General features: G+C 34.3%; 1 non-coding gene across 1 annotated transcript; it reads right to left on the bottom strand.

Annotated features, from left to right (window-relative positions):
* Nucleotides 1–2,991: 2,991 nt before the first annotated feature.
* On the bottom strand, nucleotides 2,992–3,097 carry LOC127099554 (small nucleolar RNA R71). The gene has a single exon (XR_007794045.1). It is a non-coding gene; the product is annotated as a small nucleolar RNA R71 (small nucleolar RNA).
* Between the last annotated feature and the right edge of the window lie 17,737 nt (nucleotides 3,098–20,834).

Genomic DNA, 20,834 nt, shown 5'->3' with positions numbered 1-20,834 from the left:
TGAAAGATGGTTCATAGTCCATACATCTTATAACGATCTTTTGTATTCAATGACAATTGAAGTTGATGCAACTGCGGATAATGCATTTATGAATAAAAATATCAACGAAGCTTACTCCCTTATGGGAGAAATTTAATAAAATGTGAAGTGTATGCTTCCGCCATGGGATTGAAAGATGGTTCTCAGTCCACACATCTTATAATGATCTTCTGTATTAAATGACAATGTAAGTTAATGCAGTTGTAGACAATGCACTTATGAATAAAAATATCAACGAAGCTTACATCCTTATTGAGGATATGGTGCAAAACCATTATAAATAGGAAAGTGAATGTAGTTACACTGAGACAACACCTTAAAAAAAGGTGGAAATACGATTTGGATATCTTAGACCATCTTAATTCCAAAGTCGATGACCCATTTTTGAGATCCAACAAAATGAGTGTAAACGTTATAGCCCATATGGCTTCATCCTATGAGAAATGAAAAGTTATTAGTCATGCTAGTACTAGATGCCAGATGATCCTAGTTTGAGTAAATATCCAAGAATGTATTAACTACATTAAAACAAGAGAGGAAACCCATACTCTAATAGATATGATTATATATGCAGATACAATACAAATTTTTCCTACAAAAATAACTCCCCTCAACCAGAATTTGGACTTTTTGGATTCCAAGGACAAAAGGTTTTAATGCTCATTGAAAGTGAAAACTTGAAATCATGATGGAAAATTTTCTCATGAATCAAACTAAGCAAAATGAGGATTTCAAAAACAAGAACTTGCATACCAATGAAATCTTTAGACAACTAGCATGTCAGTTTGACTCTATGGCCACACACAATAAAGTGTTAGATACTTAAATCTCCCAAGTGATGCAACAATGAGCCTCTTTATCTGCTCTTCCGGGAACATTTCCGAGGCAACCTAAACCAAACCTAAAAGGGAATTTGAATGTTATCACGTTAAAAAGTGGCAAACAACTAGAGGGAGCTAGTAAAAAGGATAATAATGAAAGTGAAGAGAATGAACAAATCCAACCCACAAGTGAGATTGTAGAATAATAAAAGGAAAAACCATATGTTGCTCCTCCACCCTACAAACCACCAATCCATTTTCCATAGAGATTTGTTAAATAAAAAATTGAGAAATAATTTAAGAAATTTGTAGAGATGCTGAAAAAGCTTTATATTAATATTCCATTCACCAGTGTTCTATATTATATGCCATCTTATGCCAAATTTCTTAATGAAATCATATCTAATAAATGGAAATTGGAGGAGGATGAAATAGTGGCTCATAATGAAGAGTGCAATGCCATAATAATAATAAAATGTATCATCTAAGTTAAATAATTCAATGAGTTCCTAAATTCCTTGTGTTATAGGAACAATAAGTTTGAGATGACTTTATGTGATTTAGGGGAAAGTCTGAACTTGGTTCCCCTTTCAATCAATAAGAAACTTGACCTCAGTGAGATGAAGTCCCCTAGTACATTCTTACAACTAGCTAACAAATCTATAAAACACTTGGTAGGAATATTGGAGGATGTGCTAATAAGAATTGGGAAACTTTTCATATCCACCGATTTTGTTATAATAGAAATGGAGGAGAACTCTTTAATCACATATCATTTTTCTGCAGATATTTTCTAAAGCAAAAATCGAGGAACAATTGAAGAAATGTGTAGCGTTATACTAATATTCCATTCACCGATGCTTTATCTCAGATGTCATCTTATACCAAATTTGTTAAGGAAATCCTATCTAATAAAAGGAAATTGGATGATAATGAAATAGTGGCACTAATTGAAGTGTGAAACACCATAATCCAAAACAAATTACCACCTAAGCTAAAGTATTAGGGAGTTCCTCAATTCCTTGTATCATATGAACAATGAGTTTTGAGAGGGCTTTATGTGATTTAGGGGAAAGTATGAGCTTGATGCCCCTATCAATTTGTAAGAAACTTGACCTCATTGAGATGAATTCCAATAATATATCCTTAAAATTAACAGATAGATATACAAAATAACTAGTAGAAATAGTGGAGGATGTGCCAATAAGAATCATAAACCTTTTCATACACATTGATTTTACGTAAATGTCTATATCCATGATTAGGCTTGTGTTAATCGTTATCATGAGCGATTAGTTTCATCATAGGCTTAAGATTGTGATGACTGTCTGATACCTCATGTAGGCTCTTAATTTAAATTCTATTATGAGAAAATATACAATTGATTTGGCCTTTTAGGACTTATCATATATATCTCTATGAAAATAAAGATAACATAAGATATTAGTCGATACACTTAAAGGATAAGAGTGATCCCAAGATAAAAAGTTAAGATGATTAAACAAAGGTATAAAAGTGTCTCTAGTTTAACTGAGAAAACTCTTTCAAAATAGTAGTTTTTCTTAGAGGATCTTAGACACATGAACTACTCTACGAAATTAGGTGATTCATTGGTTCAAGACACGATATATGCTCTAGATGAAGATATGATCATATTTATCTTCTTTTTTTTTTGCAAAAATTAGAATTCTCATAAGAGAATTAAACTGAGACTTTTACATGAGTAAGTCATAGGAGGATAATCATAATCCTAAGGCTATCCTTTATAAATTTCTAAATCAATCAAAATACTTAAAATCAACTTACCATTGTTTTATCTAATCACCAGTTACATAAAATCATTAATCCAATTAATCCTCAATAGGATGATACTTTTTTTACTACATTGATTGAGTCATACCCTTTCGACCTACCAAGTTTTTGGTGTTGTTGTTGAGGACTATTTTAGATATCTAATATTATGATTACATTGATTATATTAAGACAAACTTTTTATTATTATTTAATTTAATTTTTTCTCTCGTTTTCAATTGAATACGAAGAACCTACAGTGGTGGGGATCTCGTTTTCAATAGAATACGAAGAACCTACAGTGGTGGGGATCAATTGAAAATTACATTCATTATGTTCCTAACTTAGAAACTAAATAACCAATTTAACTCAAAAATATGGGGAATCTCTTTGTGAAGCATGGGAGAAATTTAAGAAAATGCTAAGTTTATGCCCCACCATGGACTTGAAAGATGGTTCATAGTCCACACATTTTATAATGATCTTCTGTATTCCACGAGGATGGAAGTTGAGGCAGCTGCGGATGGTGCACTTATGAATAAAAATATCAACGAAGCTTACACCCTTAAAGAGGATATGTTACAAAACCATTATCAATAGGAAAGCCAATGTAGCTACAATGAGAGAGCACCTCAAAAAAGGAGGAAATACGAAGTGGATGTCTTAGACCATCTTAATGCTAAAGTCAAGGTTCTGTTTTTGAAATTCAACTAAATAAGTGTAAGTGTTATAACCCATACTGCTTCAACCTATGTGACTTACGGAGTTGTTTGTCGTACTTGTACTGGATTCCAGATGATCATAGTTTGAGGAAATATCCAAGAACATATTAACTACATTAAAACAAGAGAGGAAACCCCTCCTCTAACGGATATAATTCTGGATGCAAATATAATACAAAATTTTCCTACAAAAATAACTCTCCTCAACCAGAATTCAGACTTCTTAGATTCCAAGGACAAAAGGTTCTAACGCTCACTGAAAATGCAAACTTGAAATCAAGATGGAAAATTTTGTCATGGCTTAAACCAAGCAAAATGAAGATTTCAAAAATTGGAACTTGCATACTAATGAAATATTTAAACAACTAACGTCTAAGGTTGACTCTATGACCACACACAATAAAATGTTGGATACTCAAATCTCTTAAGTGGTACAACAACGAGCCTCTTTATCTGCTCCTCCTAGAACATTTCTGAGACAACCTGAACCAAACCCAAAAGGGCATTTGACTGTTGTCACGTTAAGAATTGGAAAACAACTAGAACACACTAGTAAAAATGATAATAATGAAAGTCAAGATAATGAAAAAAATCCAAACCACAAGTGATATTGTAAAAGAATTAAAGGAAAAACCATATGTTGCTCCTCCATCCTACAAACCACCAATCCCTTTTCCATAGAGATTTGTTAAAGAAAAAATATAGGAATAATTTAAGAAATTTGTAGATATGTTGAAAAAGCTTTATATTAATATTAAATTCTCTATCTTATATGCCATCTTATAAGTATATCTTACCTAATAAATGGAATTTGGTGGATAGTGAAATAATGGCTCTGAATGAAGAGTGCAATGCCATAATACAAAATAAATTATTGACTAAGTTGAATAATTCAAGGAGTTTCACAATTCCTTGTGTTATAGGAACAATGAGTTTGAGATGACTTTATGTGATTTAGGGGGAAGTTTGAACTTGATTCCCCTATCAATTTGTAAGAAACATGACCTCGGCGAGATGAAGTCCACTAATATATCCTTACAATTAGTTGACAGATCTATAAAACACTTGGTAAAAATATTGGAGGATATGCCAATAAGAAATGGATAACTTTTCATACCATCAATTTTGTTAAAATAGAAATAAAGGAGAACTCTCAAATCACCACTCAGTTTTCCATAGATATTTACTAAAGAGAAAATCGAGGAACAATTGAAAAAATTTGTAGCTTTGTATTAATATTCCATTCACCAATGCTCTATCTCACATGTCATCTTATACCAAATTTCTTATGGAAATCGTATCTAATAAAAGGAAATTTGAGGTTAATGAAATAGTGGCACTAATTGAAGAGTGAAACACCATAATCCAAAATAAATTACCGCATAAGCTAAAGTATTAGGGAGTTTCTAAATTCATTGTATCATAGGAACAATGAGTTTTGAGAGGGCTTTATGTGATTTAGGGGCAAGTATAAGCTTGATGCCCCTATCAATCTGTAAGAAACTTGACCTAGGTGAGATGAATTCCACTAATATATCCTTAAAATTAGCTGACAGATCTATAAAATGTCTGCTAGCAATAATGGAGGATGTGCCAATAAGAATTAGAAAACTTTTAATACCCACTGGTTTTATTATAATGAAAATGGAGGAAGACTCTCATATCCCGATTATTTTAGGTACAACTTTCCTTGTCACTGGTGGAGCTATAATAGATGTAAAGCGTGGAAAGCTTACCTTTGAAGTAGAAGATGAGAAGATTGAGTTTATTCTATCTAAATTAACGGAAAAAATCCTTCATTTAGAGATTCTTGTTGTAAAAGATTATGTGATCGACAATTGTGTTAGAGAGTGCTCATTTGAACCACCTCAAATGATGGATCGGAGGCATGTCTTATTGGAAGCGCTAATCAAGAGAGTGAAAATAATGAAGCAAAGGCATATAGAAAGTTGTTCGATGAAAATTCTGCTACCCAAGAACAAAGCTTTGAAACACTTATAACACAAAGTTCAACACATACCTAACAAGAAAATCATAAAATAGAGATGACAACTTTTCCTCAGAACCTTAGATATGAATTCTTAGATGAAAAATTAAATCATCATGTCATTGTAAATGCATAATTAGGCAAAAATGAAACTGAAAAACTACTTGATGTCTTTAAAAAGTATCATAAGGCTATCGGATACACAATCTAAGACTTAAAAGGAATAAGTCATGCCATCTGAATGCACAAAGCATTCCTCAAGATAACATCAAAGGAGGTTAATCCTAATATGAAGGAGATGGTAAATAAGGAAGTGCCGAAAACTTCTAGACGCTGGGTGATATGTCTGATTTCAGAGAGTAAATGGGCTAGCCTAATACAAGTAGTAAAAAATAAATGATGAATAACATTTATTAGGAATGAAAAGGATGAGTAGGTAGCAACCACAACAATAATGGGATGGCAGATGTGCATCAACTATTGAAAACTAAACAAATCCATTTGAAAATATCATTTTCTCATCCCACCATCGATCAAATGCTAGAACATTTAGCAAATAATTCACATTTTTAATACTTGGATGGGTATTCGAGATTTCTCCAAACCCCCATCCATCCTAACGATCAATAAAAGACAAAGTTCATGTGCCCCTATGGCACATACACTTATAGGAGAATTCCTTTCGGGTTGTTCAATGCGCCAACAATATTCCAATGTTGTATCATGTCAATTTTTTCAAATTTTCTAGAATATATCATGGAAGTATATATGGATGATTTTCAATTTACATATCTAATTTCAATAGTTGTTTTGCCAACTTAGAAAAAGTGTTCAAAAGATGTGTGAAGGTCAATTTAGTCCTAAATTGAGAAAAAATATATTTTATGGCCAAAGAATAATACTTGGACATCAAATGCCCGAAAGATGAATAGAGGTAGATAAAAATAAATAAGAGGTAATATTAAAAACTAATAACTCCAACCTTTATAAAGGAAAATAGAAGTTTTCTCGAACATGCGGGATTTTACCATAGGTTCATCATATACTTCTCTAAAATCTCTAAACTTTTAACAATTCTACCTATGAAAGACGCAAAATTTATATTCAACGAATTATGTCTTGAATCTTTTCATAAACTAAAAGAAGCGCTAATCTCCAATCTCCACTTTGATTATGAAACCTCCTATAACACCCCAAACTTAACCCTAATATTATATATATTTATTTTATTACTTTAACTATTTTTCAAAAGAATAGTATTGATAGATAATATATTATTTTTAAGTAATAAATTAAAAAGCTATACAGTGTTAAACTATACTTTCAACTAAGGATGCGTGTCATTTAGAGGTGTATGTCTGTAAAATGAGATAAGGTAAACAAACAAAAAAACAAATAAAGGACATGATCTAACTGCTACAATAGTGTTGATGAGAAAAGAATTAGCTACTGCCATGTGGTTACATGAGAAAATTGATTATGATATCAAACAACACTCCAAAACAATTTTTTTATTCAGTTCAAATTTCGATACGAGTTTTCTATCTTTATAGTTATTTAAATTTTCAGCTATTACATTAACTTTTTAAAAATAAAAATTTTCATCATTGTTGAATCTCACTATTTTAATATGTTTTTCTTTATGTGTAACTCCGATTTGAGTGAACCAACGCCAAAACGATAGTAAAAATATTATCAATATTATTCATCAATTTAATATCTTACTTGGGGTAAGTTATTTAACCCAAATTTTAAAATTGATCTTTTTAGATCTTATTCTCATGTTTAATTTTTAATATCTAATCATAAACTATCAAATTGGACCGATTAGAAGATGACGAGTCAAACGAAAGGAATATTCTTGTTTGTGGATTCATAATAGTATGTGAAAGCATCAAAATAAGGTACGGGTGAGAGTTACTTTGAATCATGAGTGTAAAATAAGTGATGTGTGTGTGTGTGTGTGAGAGAGAGAAGAGAGAGAGAGGAGAGAGAGAGAGAGAGAGAGAGAGAGAGAGAGAGAGAGAGAGAGAGAGAGAGAGAGAGAGAGAGAGAGAGAGAGAGAGAGAGAGAGAGAGAGAGAGAGAGAGAGAGAGAGAGAGAGAGAGAGATAGAGAGAGAGAGAGAAGAGAGAGAGAGAAGAGAAGAGAGATAGAGAGAGAGAGAGAGAGAGAGAGAGAGAGAGAGAGAGAGAGAGAGAGAGAGAGAGATTTTAAATTTTATATGGGACTCGATGTGATAGTAGTAACCCTTGAGTGATAATAAAATAAATGTGCAAATTTAAAAATGTGAGGTTAAAAAATGAACTAGGAACTTTATTAAGTTCTTGATTGATTTAATTTATGTTGAATGTGCGATAATTGATGTTCTCGTAAAAACTTATGTTTAATTCAGTTCATGTCTAAAATATTATAGTTACATAATTATCATGACTATTTGATAGTTTATAGAATTGTGAGTTGATTATATGTGATAAATGAGTAAATGTGATAATTTGTCATAATGATTTATTAGTAATTATATTGTGAGTATGGTTGCTTTTTTTTAATACTTCATGTACTAGCTTAAGAATTGATTTACATATATGTATATCTATGTTAAGTGATGTGTGACGATGCAAAATACATAAAAATTGTGTAAAAAATGATGAATTTGATATGATAAATTTGAGATGTTATAGCTTCTTGATGTGAAGAATTATTATTGATAAATATAATTATTTATGAAAATGTTGCAACTGTAATTGGGATATTATAATATTATTATTATTTTCTCGATGGATTAAGATGAATTGATATACCTAATTGTGACATATATGTATTAAGTGATGTTTGAATATATAAAATATATTATAATTATGTATAAATGAGTACTATATTGTGAAATTGAGGTGTAAAAGTATTTGATATTTTCCTATATATAATGAAATAGAAGATGTTTTGGCCCATTATGAAAACGATACTCTTAAGGAGTAATCTAGGCCAACAAGGGGAGGGACTAAACTTTAGGAGTTTTGACGTGGATATTATTTTATTATGATATAGGTAAGATCTAATAAGTCTAAATTGATATTAGAGAAGTAACCGGCATAAATGGTTGATATGGTGAAATCTCAAATAAAGAAAACTACCATGTCGGACGTGGCACAATATCTAAAGAGAAGTGACCATATTATGCAATATCGATGTGAAGTCAAGCTTCTCTATGATGAATGTTTTTGATGAAGATAAAACTCCAAGCAACAAGAAGGCAAAGATTTTACTCAATAGTAAAGCATCTTGATTCAAGAAGTTAAGCTTTTCATCTCAAGAAGGTATAATGAGAATACTTACCTTCACTAAAGCCTTAGATGCTCAAGTATTCATATGGTTATTGCATAACTTTTCATAGTGCATGAAAAATGTCTTAGAATCATATTTCTCATTTTCAAATTGGGTAAATCGAATTACCTGTAAGGGAAATCGATTTACCACTGAAGCTTACATATTTTTTAAAAGCAAAAATTAATTTTTTCACTTAGGTAAATCAATTTACCACTTAGAGAAATCGATTTACCACTGGAGCATTACTTTTCCAAAAGCAGAATTTTAAGTTTTTTAACTAGGTAAATCGATTTACCTCTTAGGGAAATCGATTTACCACTGAAAGTTTTTGAAAAAATTTTAAACGTTGCAATAGGGAAATCGATTTACCCATTATGTAAATCGATTTACCACTGTGCGTTTCTGAAAAATCAGTGGATTTTCAAAACCTCTTCATGCACCATTTCATGGAGTCTTTTCAATTCATCTTTGACAATTGTTCATGTTTCTTGCAGAACATTACCATATTTCATTTGAGGTGTTATGTGCATATAAATTCATGATCTTTCAAATTCAAACTTCACCTCTTCCAATCAATCTCTTAGAATTTTCAGAATTCACACTTATTGTTTTAAACCTTTTTTCAAGATATTTTCTGCATATTTTCATATCATTCAAAACAGAAAATTCTTGAGCAATCTAATATCTTTGTTTAATGAATTATTTTCATTGGAAGAGAAGATCAAGTAAATTGATACACCACTTAGTGTGATCATTATACCACAAACTTTACATTCAAACCATTGTTGTAATCCATATCTTATTTTTTAGAGTTTGTTGAAAAATAAGATTGTGCGTTTTGTAAACACCTTGTTGTCCAGGATTGTTGGAAGCAAGAGAGTTGAGTTTGAGAGGATTGTTCTCATATCAACTTGGTGAATCACAAGAGGTTGTCCTTGGTGATTGTTTCTGTCTTGTATAAGTCATAACAGATAGTGAAATCTCTTTCATGTAGAAAGGGGACTGGAGTACTCTCGATCTGTGAGGAGAACCAGGATATCTCTTCGTGTTCTTTACCTTTCCGCACTCTTACGTTCATCGCTTAACATAACCAGAAAAGTAAGAACAAAGTTTTTCATAAACCGGAAAAAGTGTTCAAAGATCCTAATTCACCCCCCCCCCCCCTCTTAGGCGCTACTCAATTAACAATTGGTATCAGAGCAGGTTTTGGTAACTTGCTCCACTGATCCAGACTATGGCTTCCGTAAGTGTAAACCCGGTTTTTAAAGATGGAGGTAGTAGCAACAAATCACCTCTATTTTCTGGAGAATATTTTGACTTTTGAAAAATCCGCATGAAAGCACACTTAGAAGTACAAGGAGATGGTATATGGGAAACCGTTGAAAATGATCTACATAATCCTATGAGTGTGGTCAACAGTGTTGGCACTCCGAAGGTTAAAACTTCATATGATGAAGACGATAAGAAAAGAATACTTAATGAAAAGAAAGCGATAAATATTCTTCAAAGTGCATTAAGTGTGGATGAGTTCTTCCGCATATCTCAATGTAAATCGGCAAAAGAAATTTGGGACACTTTGGTGGAGAGTCACGAAGGAACCGCTGAAGTTAAAAGATCCAAATTAAACACATTGAGTCAAGAATATGAAATGTTCAAAATGCAGCCCGGAGAATCCATTGTTGCATTACAAAAAATATTTGTTCATTTAACGAACCATTTAATTGCTCTCGGAAAAACATTTACAAATGATGATCTCAACCTTAAAGTGCTAAGATCCTTGACTAGAGAATGACAACCAAAAGTAACGGCCATATCGGAGAAGAAAAGTCTTTCCACTATGACGTCCGTATCATTATTCGGAAAACTCTAAGAACATGAACTTGAACTTGGAAGACTCGAAAAGCATGAAAGTCAAGAGAAGAAATCCAAAGGAATTGCTTTAAAAGTAGATTCAAAGGAAGATAGAAATGATGGCGTATCGGAGGAAGATGAAAATTTCATGCTCCTTGTTAAAAGGCTTGGTAAGTTTTTTAGTAAAAATGACAAACCCTTTAATGCAAAAAGAAATAAACATTTCAGGAAAAGGGAGGCTTCCACATCTACGCAAGAAGTCACATGTTATGAATGTGGAAAGCAAGGTCATATAAAGTCGAATTATCTGAAACTCTCAAAGAAAGGTGGCTTTAAAGGCAAGAAGGATTTCAAGAATAAAAAGGCGTATGTTGCATGGAAAGATAATGAGATAAGTTTTTCATCCGAATCGGAAAGTGACGAATGTGCAAATCTAGCATTAATGGCTTCACATCATTCCGACGATGAAGAAGATGAGGTTATTAATGATTTTTCTCTTTTTGATAATGATGCACAAGGTGCTATAAATGAACTTCTTGAAGAATGCAAAATTTTGTATTAAACTATATCATCTCAAAAGAAAACAATTTTATCTTAAGAAGAAAAAATCGTGACAATTGAAAAAAATGTCAACAATGAAAAACAAAAGATGATTAGTGAAAAACAGAATTTTGTATGTAAAAATTGTGAATCACTTTCTTTCCAAATTGTCCAATTAAAAAGAGTTCTTGAAAGGTGTGAAAAAGGACAAATTGGGTTGGAAGGTTTCCTTAGCCAACAAAGATATTCCAATGACAAAAGTGGAATTGGTTATTCAAAATTTTCCAAGCCAAGTTCAAGCAAAACTGTCTTTGTTAAAGCTAATGACCAACCAACTAAAGAGAAAGTGGACAAGGCAAAAAATGTTCATCACTATCCTAAAAGAAAAATATTTTCTAAAAATACATCTTATGTTCCTAGATATAGAAGCAATTTTGAACCTACTTGTTTTTATTGCGGAATAATTGGCCATACACCTAATGCATGGTATGTTAGAAATTTTAGCGTAGCAAGTGGGCATTACGTATGGGTAAAGAAAGGCACTAATTATGAAGGACCCAAAGCAATTTGGGTACCTAACAAAACGTAATTTTGTTTTGTAGGTATGCTTGAAAACCACATCAAATCTTTGGTATCTTGATAGTGGATGTTCCAAGCATATGACGGGAGACATTAACAAATTTTCAAATCTAGCATTAAAGGCCAAGGGTTATGTCACATATGGTGATAACAACAAAGGGAGAATTCTTGGAATAGGAAAAGTTGGAGCACCACCTTTCACATCCATTGAAGATGTCCTTTATGTCGAAGGACTAAAGCATAATCTTCTAAGCATTAGCCAACTTTGCGATAAGGGCTTCAAAATCAAGTTCACCAAAGATGAATGCTTGATTGAAGATGAAGTCTCTCATGAGGTAAAACTCAAAGGTACAAGAATTAATATCATATTTATGATTTTCCTTGATGATTTATCTTTGAAGGTAAAATGTCTTATGGTGAGCAATAATGAGTCATGGCTGTGGCATAAAAGATTCAAACATATTCATATGGAACACTTGAATAAGCTTATAAAGCATGATCTTGTTATTGGTTTGCCCAAGATGAAATTCGTCAAAGATAGACTTTGTGATGCATGTCAAAAGGGAAAACAAACCAAATCAACTTTCACATCAAAGAATATGGTGTCCACTACAAGGCCACTACAATTGTTACATATGGACTTATTTGGTCCATCAAGAATAAGAAGCTTCGGAGGTAATGTATATGCCTTAGTTATTGTTGATGATTTCTCTAGATACACTTGGACTTTCTTCTTAGTGCAGAAAAGTGATGCATTCAAGGCGCTCAAGAGATATGCAAAGCAAATTCAAAACGAGAAATATCTATCTATTGCCTCCATAAGAATCGACCATGGTGGAGAATTTCAAAATGCCTCTTTCGAAGAGTTTTGCGAAGAACATGGAATATTTCATAATTTCTCGGCACCAAGTGTCGCATCCTGCGAAAAACAACCGGCGGGCTGAAACAAAAACACAACACAGAGCCGCCACTGCGCGTTATTTATCCCAAGATAGGGAAAGGAAACGCTCAGAGAAACCTGGAAAAAGCATGGTCTCGCGACCAAAGAGAAAGGGTAAGGGAGTCGGTTACGCAAGGGGAAGGTATTAGCACCCCTCACGTCCGTCGTACTCGACGGGATCCACGCTCTAAGAAAAGAAATAGGTTGCTAAAACACCACACACACACACGCACCGAAGACAACACAGGTGGGGTTAAGAGGAAGAGAGCTCGATAGGACGTCGCATCCTATGCCTACGTATCTCGTCTGGAACGAGAATCAGAGCTGCCGTAGTTCGGCTTACGCACGCCAAACAAGCAAACAGAAACACAGGCAAACATGGAGCCTGAATGCCAATCACTGGACTTACATCAGCATCCGAACCAAAACACACACCAAAGGGAAAACGTGGAGCCCGACCGCCAATCACTGGACTTACGTCGGCATCCGAACCAAACATACACAAGAAGATAACAAGCAAACACACACAAAAAGAAAAAAAGTGCCCGGAGAGACCTCGCACGGTCTCCTGCCTACATACCTCGTCTGGAACGAGGATCAGGGCGATGTAGTTCCCCCGAAAGGGAAAGAAACTCTAGCCAGAAACCAAGGGAAGACACACTACCAGGGAGCTGTACTCGAGCCTAGTGTTATCATGCATCATTGCCCTAAGTTCAGGTTTCTACCTACTCGCACAACTGCAAGCTAATCCTATCCAGGAAGAAAGCAAGCATACAAGCATACAAGCATCAACAGATCAAAACAAGCATTTCAAGCAAGTATTCACATAGCACACACTATAACCAGTCAAGTGAGGCTCAAACAATGGGTTTGACTGCCGAAGCAAGTCATCTGTACATGGGTAGTATTCGCTCTTAACCTTGCCATTACGGGGCTAAGGTGAAGCAGACGAAAGGTGAGTGAAGATTAGACTTCACAGCTCTTATCCCTGACCAGGGAGAGCTTCAGACAAAGGAGCGTGGGTCCAGAATGGAGGGACCCTTCTACGCTCAAGACTCTGACTCGATTGTGCAACAACACAAGATCTTGGGTTTGTGTCCCAATGCATCAACACAGTGGTGTGAGCAGAGGGACGACTCACAGAATAGTGGGGGATAGATTGCATATCCCTTTGATCCACCAATTGCCTCATATAGGTCTTTACCTGCTTGACACAAATGTAAACAACCACAAACATCGCCTCTTAAGGAGGACTTCAGACAGTTGTCTGGCCAGGTAACAGGCCAGGTCTTCCAGACTACATGAAGTATAGAGATTCTACCTCCACTAGTTAAAAAACCAAGCAACAGCAAGCAAGTTCTTAAAGAACTGTAAGCGACTAAATGTACCTGAAATCAATCAAGTATCATCAGTATTCAGACAAACCAACAATAAACAGCAAATGTCAATCTATACAGACAACACAAGTTAATGCACACAAGTGCAAGCTATAAGCTCAAGCTCAAGCATCAATCCCTACAAAACAAAGTCAAGTTAGTTTATAAACATCAACCAAACTCAATTCAAATTGCCTTGAAGCAATCTCCTTAAGCATTGTGCATTTCATCCTGAAAATCCACACCAAATGTGAGAAACTAGACCACTAGGCCAAGCCTAGGGTCCAAAGGGATAAAAAAAATCTAAACAGCAAGCAAAACCAATCCAAAATCACATTCAAACAAATAGAAAGCAAATGCAATTGGTCTCATGCTCATATCATGCACCAATATCAATTCATGCACAATTTAACATCAATCATGCAATTTGCAACACCAAAAGACCAAACAGAACTATTTCACTCAAAAGCATACCAAATCAATTCAATTAATTCCACAAAACTTCACACATAAACAGGACATATTCAATGTATAGCATGTCAATTTTCAGATCAATTGGACAAAATAAAGTAGGTCAATGAAAATCAAGAAGTCCAGACACAATTATGTAAGCCAATTCAAGACATTCAAGCAAGCATCCACTTCAATAATTCATAAAACAGTGACAACATATTAGAAATGAATGGGATCAAAACTATGATGTCCTATAATGTGTCTACAATGCTCACACCAAATTTCATCTTCATCCAATACACTATGAGAATTTCACAAGCAAAATGCCAACATGTATCACACAATGTTGCAAAATGAACCAACAGTGAAGAAAATTATCAATCAATTTGAAAATGCAACCAAAAATTCCAGCAAAAATCACATGTTATCTTGACATATCAATGATCATTCATGCAAAAAATTGGAGCAATTCAACATTTTTAAGCCAGGCAAATAAAATCAGAAAGTTGACCTAGCTTGGTGTGACACAAATTGTCACACCTTACTTCAAAAAATCACATCTAATCAACCAAGTATCCAAAAATCATAAACTTTACATGAAAATCACCATCAACATGTCCAGAATAAGCACAAAAATTTTCAATCATTTCTTTGGAAGTATGAGCATTTCATGATGAATATGGTGAAGTGTACAAATATGTGACACATCAAACAATCCCTAAGCATTTTATTTTTCTACACATACAAAAAATCCACAAAAAATATCATTAAATTCTACACATTCTCATGAGAAAAATGCAAAACATTGCACTCAAATTGGATAAAAAATGAATCCTATAGGAATTTTCTAAGATCATGTAATTAAATGAAAAAACAAATAAAAAGGAAACAGAATAATTATTTAAATTAAATAGGCAGTGGCATTTTTGAAATTAAGGTGAAACCGGCCAAAACGGCGTCGTTTCAGGCGCGGAATTGGAATGTTCCTATTGGCCAAACGAAGGCGGCAAACAACAATTTCAAACGGCCAGGCGAAAACGAAGATCTAACAAGCTTATTTCCAGAAAATCATCATCGTCTTTCACCAGTTTTCCAGAAAATGCCAAGAACGCATGAACATCAAATCTCCATCAAAATTAACAAACGGATATCCATTGGAAAGGTCTGAGCATGAGGATTTCAAATATGTAACCTAATTAACCTAACTCTAACTGTACAATCCGGATCGATCAATTTAGGTTTTGCATTCAAACATTCAAAGGCACATAACTCGACCTATAGTTCATCATTTCAAAAACTAAGCACATCACAATCATCTACGTGGCATGCTCTATAGAACGCATATGACAATTCACAAAATCATGAGATTCGAAATCACACCTTAAATTGAAGACAGTGTTGGATCTTTGAGCTTTTGCGCGCGATTCCTCAAAACAGATGAAGAAGGAGGTACGGCAAGGTAATTGGAGTGATTAAGTAAGCTCAAACACGATCCAGATGTGAACAATTCCAATTTGCCATTGATGAGCTCCTTATGAACAGTTGCGAATCTTGATGATACAAGCCAAGGTTTGATGAAACAGATGGAGAGGAAGATGATTAGAGCACGAAGCAAAAGGAATTTTGCACTTTGGTGAAGAATTGATGAAGTTTCAATGGATTTGGTTGATGAAGGTTCTTGATGAATTTTGCAATTTGGAGGGAAAAACAGTTAGAAATTCTTGTGATTTGTGATTGTGATCCAAATTCAGTTATGATTAAGCTCTTATACTCTTGCTTAATCATCCTCTTAATCACCAATTAGCCAAATGAAATGTAATTAGCTTAATGCAATTTCTTAAGGCAAGGGCAAAATTGGTATTTCACATCAGGCTTTGTGACAGCTGTATGACAGCTCAGACACCTTCCAAATATCATTTGTGATGTGTTGGCATTGGTCCCACATCAATTGGCATTGTATTTTTCATTTTTACTATGTTATGCCAAATTGTGCATTTTCAAGTGAAGTTCCAAAATGACTTAACCAAATATTGCACCTTGAGCACTTGTGACAATTCAAACCATCTCTAATTGGCATATGTGAGGTGTTGCAAAAACTCCCATGCCAAAATTCCAATTATTTCTCAACTTGGACCATTTTGCCCTTGGACTTTTAATTGTGCACTTGAAAATTGACCTTTTGCATTGACCATTTTTGATGAATTCCAATTATGCACCATGAAAGTACACGTTAAATGGAGTTTGCTCATAAAAAGATCACTCATTTTGGACACTCCATGTGAAAGTTATGCCACTTTGATTATAGGTCTTTTTTGAAATTGAATGGACCATAACTTGCCAACCATACATGGGAATTTCAAGTTCTTGGACTTTTTGGAAAGGTAAGAACAAGATCTACAACTTTCATGTTGAACAAATTTTCATTTGAAGCTTCCTTGGATATGTAATTTTATGGTGAAAAACTTTTCATTTTTGGAAACTTCCATTACAAGTCACTTTCTATTTCTGGCAATTTTTGTTCTGACTTTATTTTCTCCATTCTTGAGCTTTGACATGTCAAATGAAACTTATTTCAACATTAATGAAGTGTATCCAACCCAATTCCACCTCCAAATCCATAAAATCAATCACAGTTGACCACAATTGACTTTTCAACTGATAGATGAATTTGGCAATGCACTGATCAAGCTAAGCCCCAATCCCCTGATGAAATGGTTCAATGATGAAACCCTAGCCTCCATAAGCTCAATACAATCATGAAATGATCCCCATATCCATTGTAGATCCCACCTCCTTGCCATGCCCTGATTGGCCCAATGCAACTGATTAGGGTTGACCAGTGGTCAAAACCCTAATCTCAAGGTGTCTGCTCCAACACTTGATGATGACAAACCATGATGATGATGATGAATCATTTCAATCAAGATGAAGACCAATCCCCTCTGAGAACCACAAAACCCTAGTTTGGACCTCCACATCCTCAGATGATTAATGACCAGTCCAAAGAAACCCTAGCTTGCACATGACCTCTTTTCTTCTGATCAAGACTTGGGAGAATGGCTTGCACAATGTAACCACATGATATGCAATATGCAATGCCTAATGACCTAAAAATGATATGCAATATGTTAAGCTAGTCCCAAGAGAGGAGGGCAAATTTTGAGGTGTTACACCAAGGACTCCTCAACAAAATGGGGTGGTGGAAAGAAAGAATAGGTCACTTGTGGAACTTGCAAGAATAATGCTTAGCGAATCAAATCTTCCAAAGTATTTTTGGGCGGATGCAGTAAGCACGGCATGCTATGTAAGTAATAGAATTATTATTATACCTATCTTGAAAAAGACCCCTTATGAACTCTTCAAAGGAAGGAAACCAAACATCTCTTACTTTCACATTTTTGGATGCAAATGCTTTGTCCTCAATAATGACAAAGACAATTTAGGTAAGTTTGACGAGAAGTCCGATGAAGGTATATTTCTTGGATATTCACTTACAAGTAAAGCATTTAGAATATATAATAAAAGAACTTTAAAAATTGAAGAATCTGTGCATGTTACTTTCGATGAATCTAACCCGTCCAAGGAGGACATTATTTTGTGTGATGATGATGATGATATTGTAGAAGTTCCTCAAAAAGATACTTCAAGTGGAAACAATGGTGATCAACCAAAACAACAATATAAGCAAAAAAAAATGATAATGATCTACCTAAGGAATGGAGAACTCATCGGGATCATCCAATTGATAAACTCATTGGTGATATTAGTCAAGGCATTGCAACAAGATTAAATCTCAAAGATGCATGCTTAAATATGGCTTTTGTCTCACAAATTGCTATGCAAGAAGAGTTAAACCAATTCAAAAGGAATCAAGTTTGGGAACTTATCCATAGGCCAAGTGATAAACACATCATAGGTACCAGATGGGTGTTTAAGAACAAGATTGATGAGAATGGTATAATTGTTCAAAACAAAGCAAGGTTGGTGGCCCAAGGATACAATCAAGAGGAAGGCATTGATTTTGAAGAAACATTCGCTTTGGTTGCAAGGTTAGAAGATATTTGTTTTACTACTTGCTTATGCATGTTCATTAAATTTTCAATTATTTCAAATGGATGTCAAGAGCGCATTCTTGAATGGCTACATCAATGAAGAAGTATATGTCAAACAACCCCTGGGCTTTGAAGACTTAAAAAATCCTTCACATGTTTTCAAGTTGAGGAAAGCTCTTTATGGTCTAAAGCAAGCACCTAGATCATGGTATGATCGTCTCAACATTTTTCTTTGTGAAAAGGGATTTGAAAAAGGTAAAATTGACAAAACCTTGTTTATTAAGAAAATAAAAGGTAACACTTTATTGGTTCAAGTCTACGTTGACGACATCATTTTCGGCTCAACAAACAAAGACATATGTGAAGAATTTTCATCAATGATGCAAGGAGAATTCGAGATGTCCATGATGGGTAAGATGAACTATTTTCTTGGAATTCAAATTAAGCAACTGAAGGATGTCATCTTTATCAACCAATCAAAGTATTGCAAAGAGTTGTTAAAAAGATTCGACATGGATAGTTGCAAGGCAATGTCTACTCCAATGGGATCCAGATCTTATGTTGATCAAGATGAATCAGGTGTTTCGATTGACATAACAAATTATCGAGGTATGATTGGTTCCTTACTTTATTTGACGACAAGTCGTCCTGATATTATGTTAAGTGTGTGTCTGTGTGCTCGTTTTCAAGCCAATCCAAAAGAATCACATCTCACCGCTGTTAAGAGGATCATGAAATATCTCAAGGGAACAACAAATGTCGGCCTATGGTATCTTAAAGGTAGTATTTTCAAATTAGTTGGTTATTCTGACACTGATTATGCAAGAAGTAAAACTGATCGAAAAAGTACTAGTGGTACATGTCACATCCTTGGAAATGCATTAGTATCTTGGGCTTGCAAGAAACAAGTGTGTGTTGCTCTTAGCACTGTCTAAGCGGAATACATAGCAGCAGGCAGCTGTTGCGCTCAAATACTTTGGCTTAAGCAACAACTTCGTGACTACGGACTTGATCTTGGATGCATTCCTCTTCGTTGTGACAACACAAGTGCGATAAACATTACAAAGAATCCGATCATGCACTCAAGAACCAAACATATTAACATTCAACATCACTTTCTTCGTGACCACGTGCTTCAAGGAGATGTCGAAGTCACATTTGTGGATACTCATAATCAACTTGCCGACATCTTCACAAAACCTTTGGCACGAGAACCATTTTACAAAATTCGAAGGGAACTTGGGATTCTAGATGAGTGTGACATATAATTTGTCAAAAACATATCAATAATCAAAGGTGCACATACATTTCCAAGTCATTTATTTACATTTGTAATTTATTTCGTGGCTCTTTACTTCTACTCCATTCTTTTATATGATTCATTGGGTGTAATTTGCATGAATCTTTGTTAAAAATATGTGTTTTTTTAGCTTTTTTCACTGAGTAAATCGATTTACTCATGATGTAAATCGATTTACCCATAAAACAATAGCATTGGTTTTTGTATTTGGCATATTTGGCACTGAGTAAATCGATTTACCCATGATGTAAATCGATTTACCCATAAAATAGTAGCATTTTTTTTCTTCGTGTTTGGCATATTTTGAACTAGGTAAATCGATTTACCCATGATGTAAATCGATTTACCCCTGAAACGTTTCTCTTTGTGTGCTTTCTGGCCATATGGTAATCGATTTACCTATGGGGTAAATCGATTTACCCCTGCGTGTTCAGATTTTTTTCCTTTTCTTTTACTTTGGTTGGTCCAATCACATCCCTACTCTCTCTCATTTAAAAGCAATTTTTTCTCTCAAACCCTCACTTTAACCTAGCATCTAGAATTTTCCTCCTTGGTGCTCTCACCTCAAAAATTTCATCTTCTCTAAATCACCCAAAACCTTCATTTAAGCGTATCTCCATCATCTCCTAACCTTTACCCATGGCATCAAAACTTAAGAGGAAAGCTGGAACTTCTAGAAAAGGGAAAGAAAAAGCTTCATCATCATCCATGGATGTTCAACATTACTTCAAAGATCACACCCCAGAGGAATTGGAGAAGTATCAAAAGTATTATCAAAAGAAGATAGTTCAAACTCCAAAATATGGTGATCTCTCTTCTTTTCCTGGAGAATGCTTTAATTTTCAAGATAAATTAATTTCTCTAGGTTTAGGGGCTCTTATCACTTCTTCTGGACCTTATTATCCAGATTTAGTGAGAATGTTTTATTGCAACATGTGCATTGAGAATGGAAAATTTGTTTCACATGTTAGAGGGAAAAAGATTACCTTAACCCCTAAGAGACTTGGTCAAATTTTGGACATTCCCTCGGGTGGTCACATGTTATATGATCCGGAGGATG

The sequence above is a fragment of the Lathyrus oleraceus genome, chromosome 6 (assembly GCF_024323335.1).
Source record: "Lathyrus oleraceus cultivar Zhongwan6 chromosome 6, CAAS_Psat_ZW6_1.0, whole genome shotgun sequence".
Classification (NCBI taxonomy): Eukaryota; Viridiplantae; Streptophyta; class Magnoliopsida; order Fabales; family Fabaceae; genus Lathyrus; species Lathyrus oleraceus.
The sequence above is the reverse complement of the archived record's forward strand: the minus strand, read 5'-3'. Positions and strand labels throughout refer to the sequence as shown.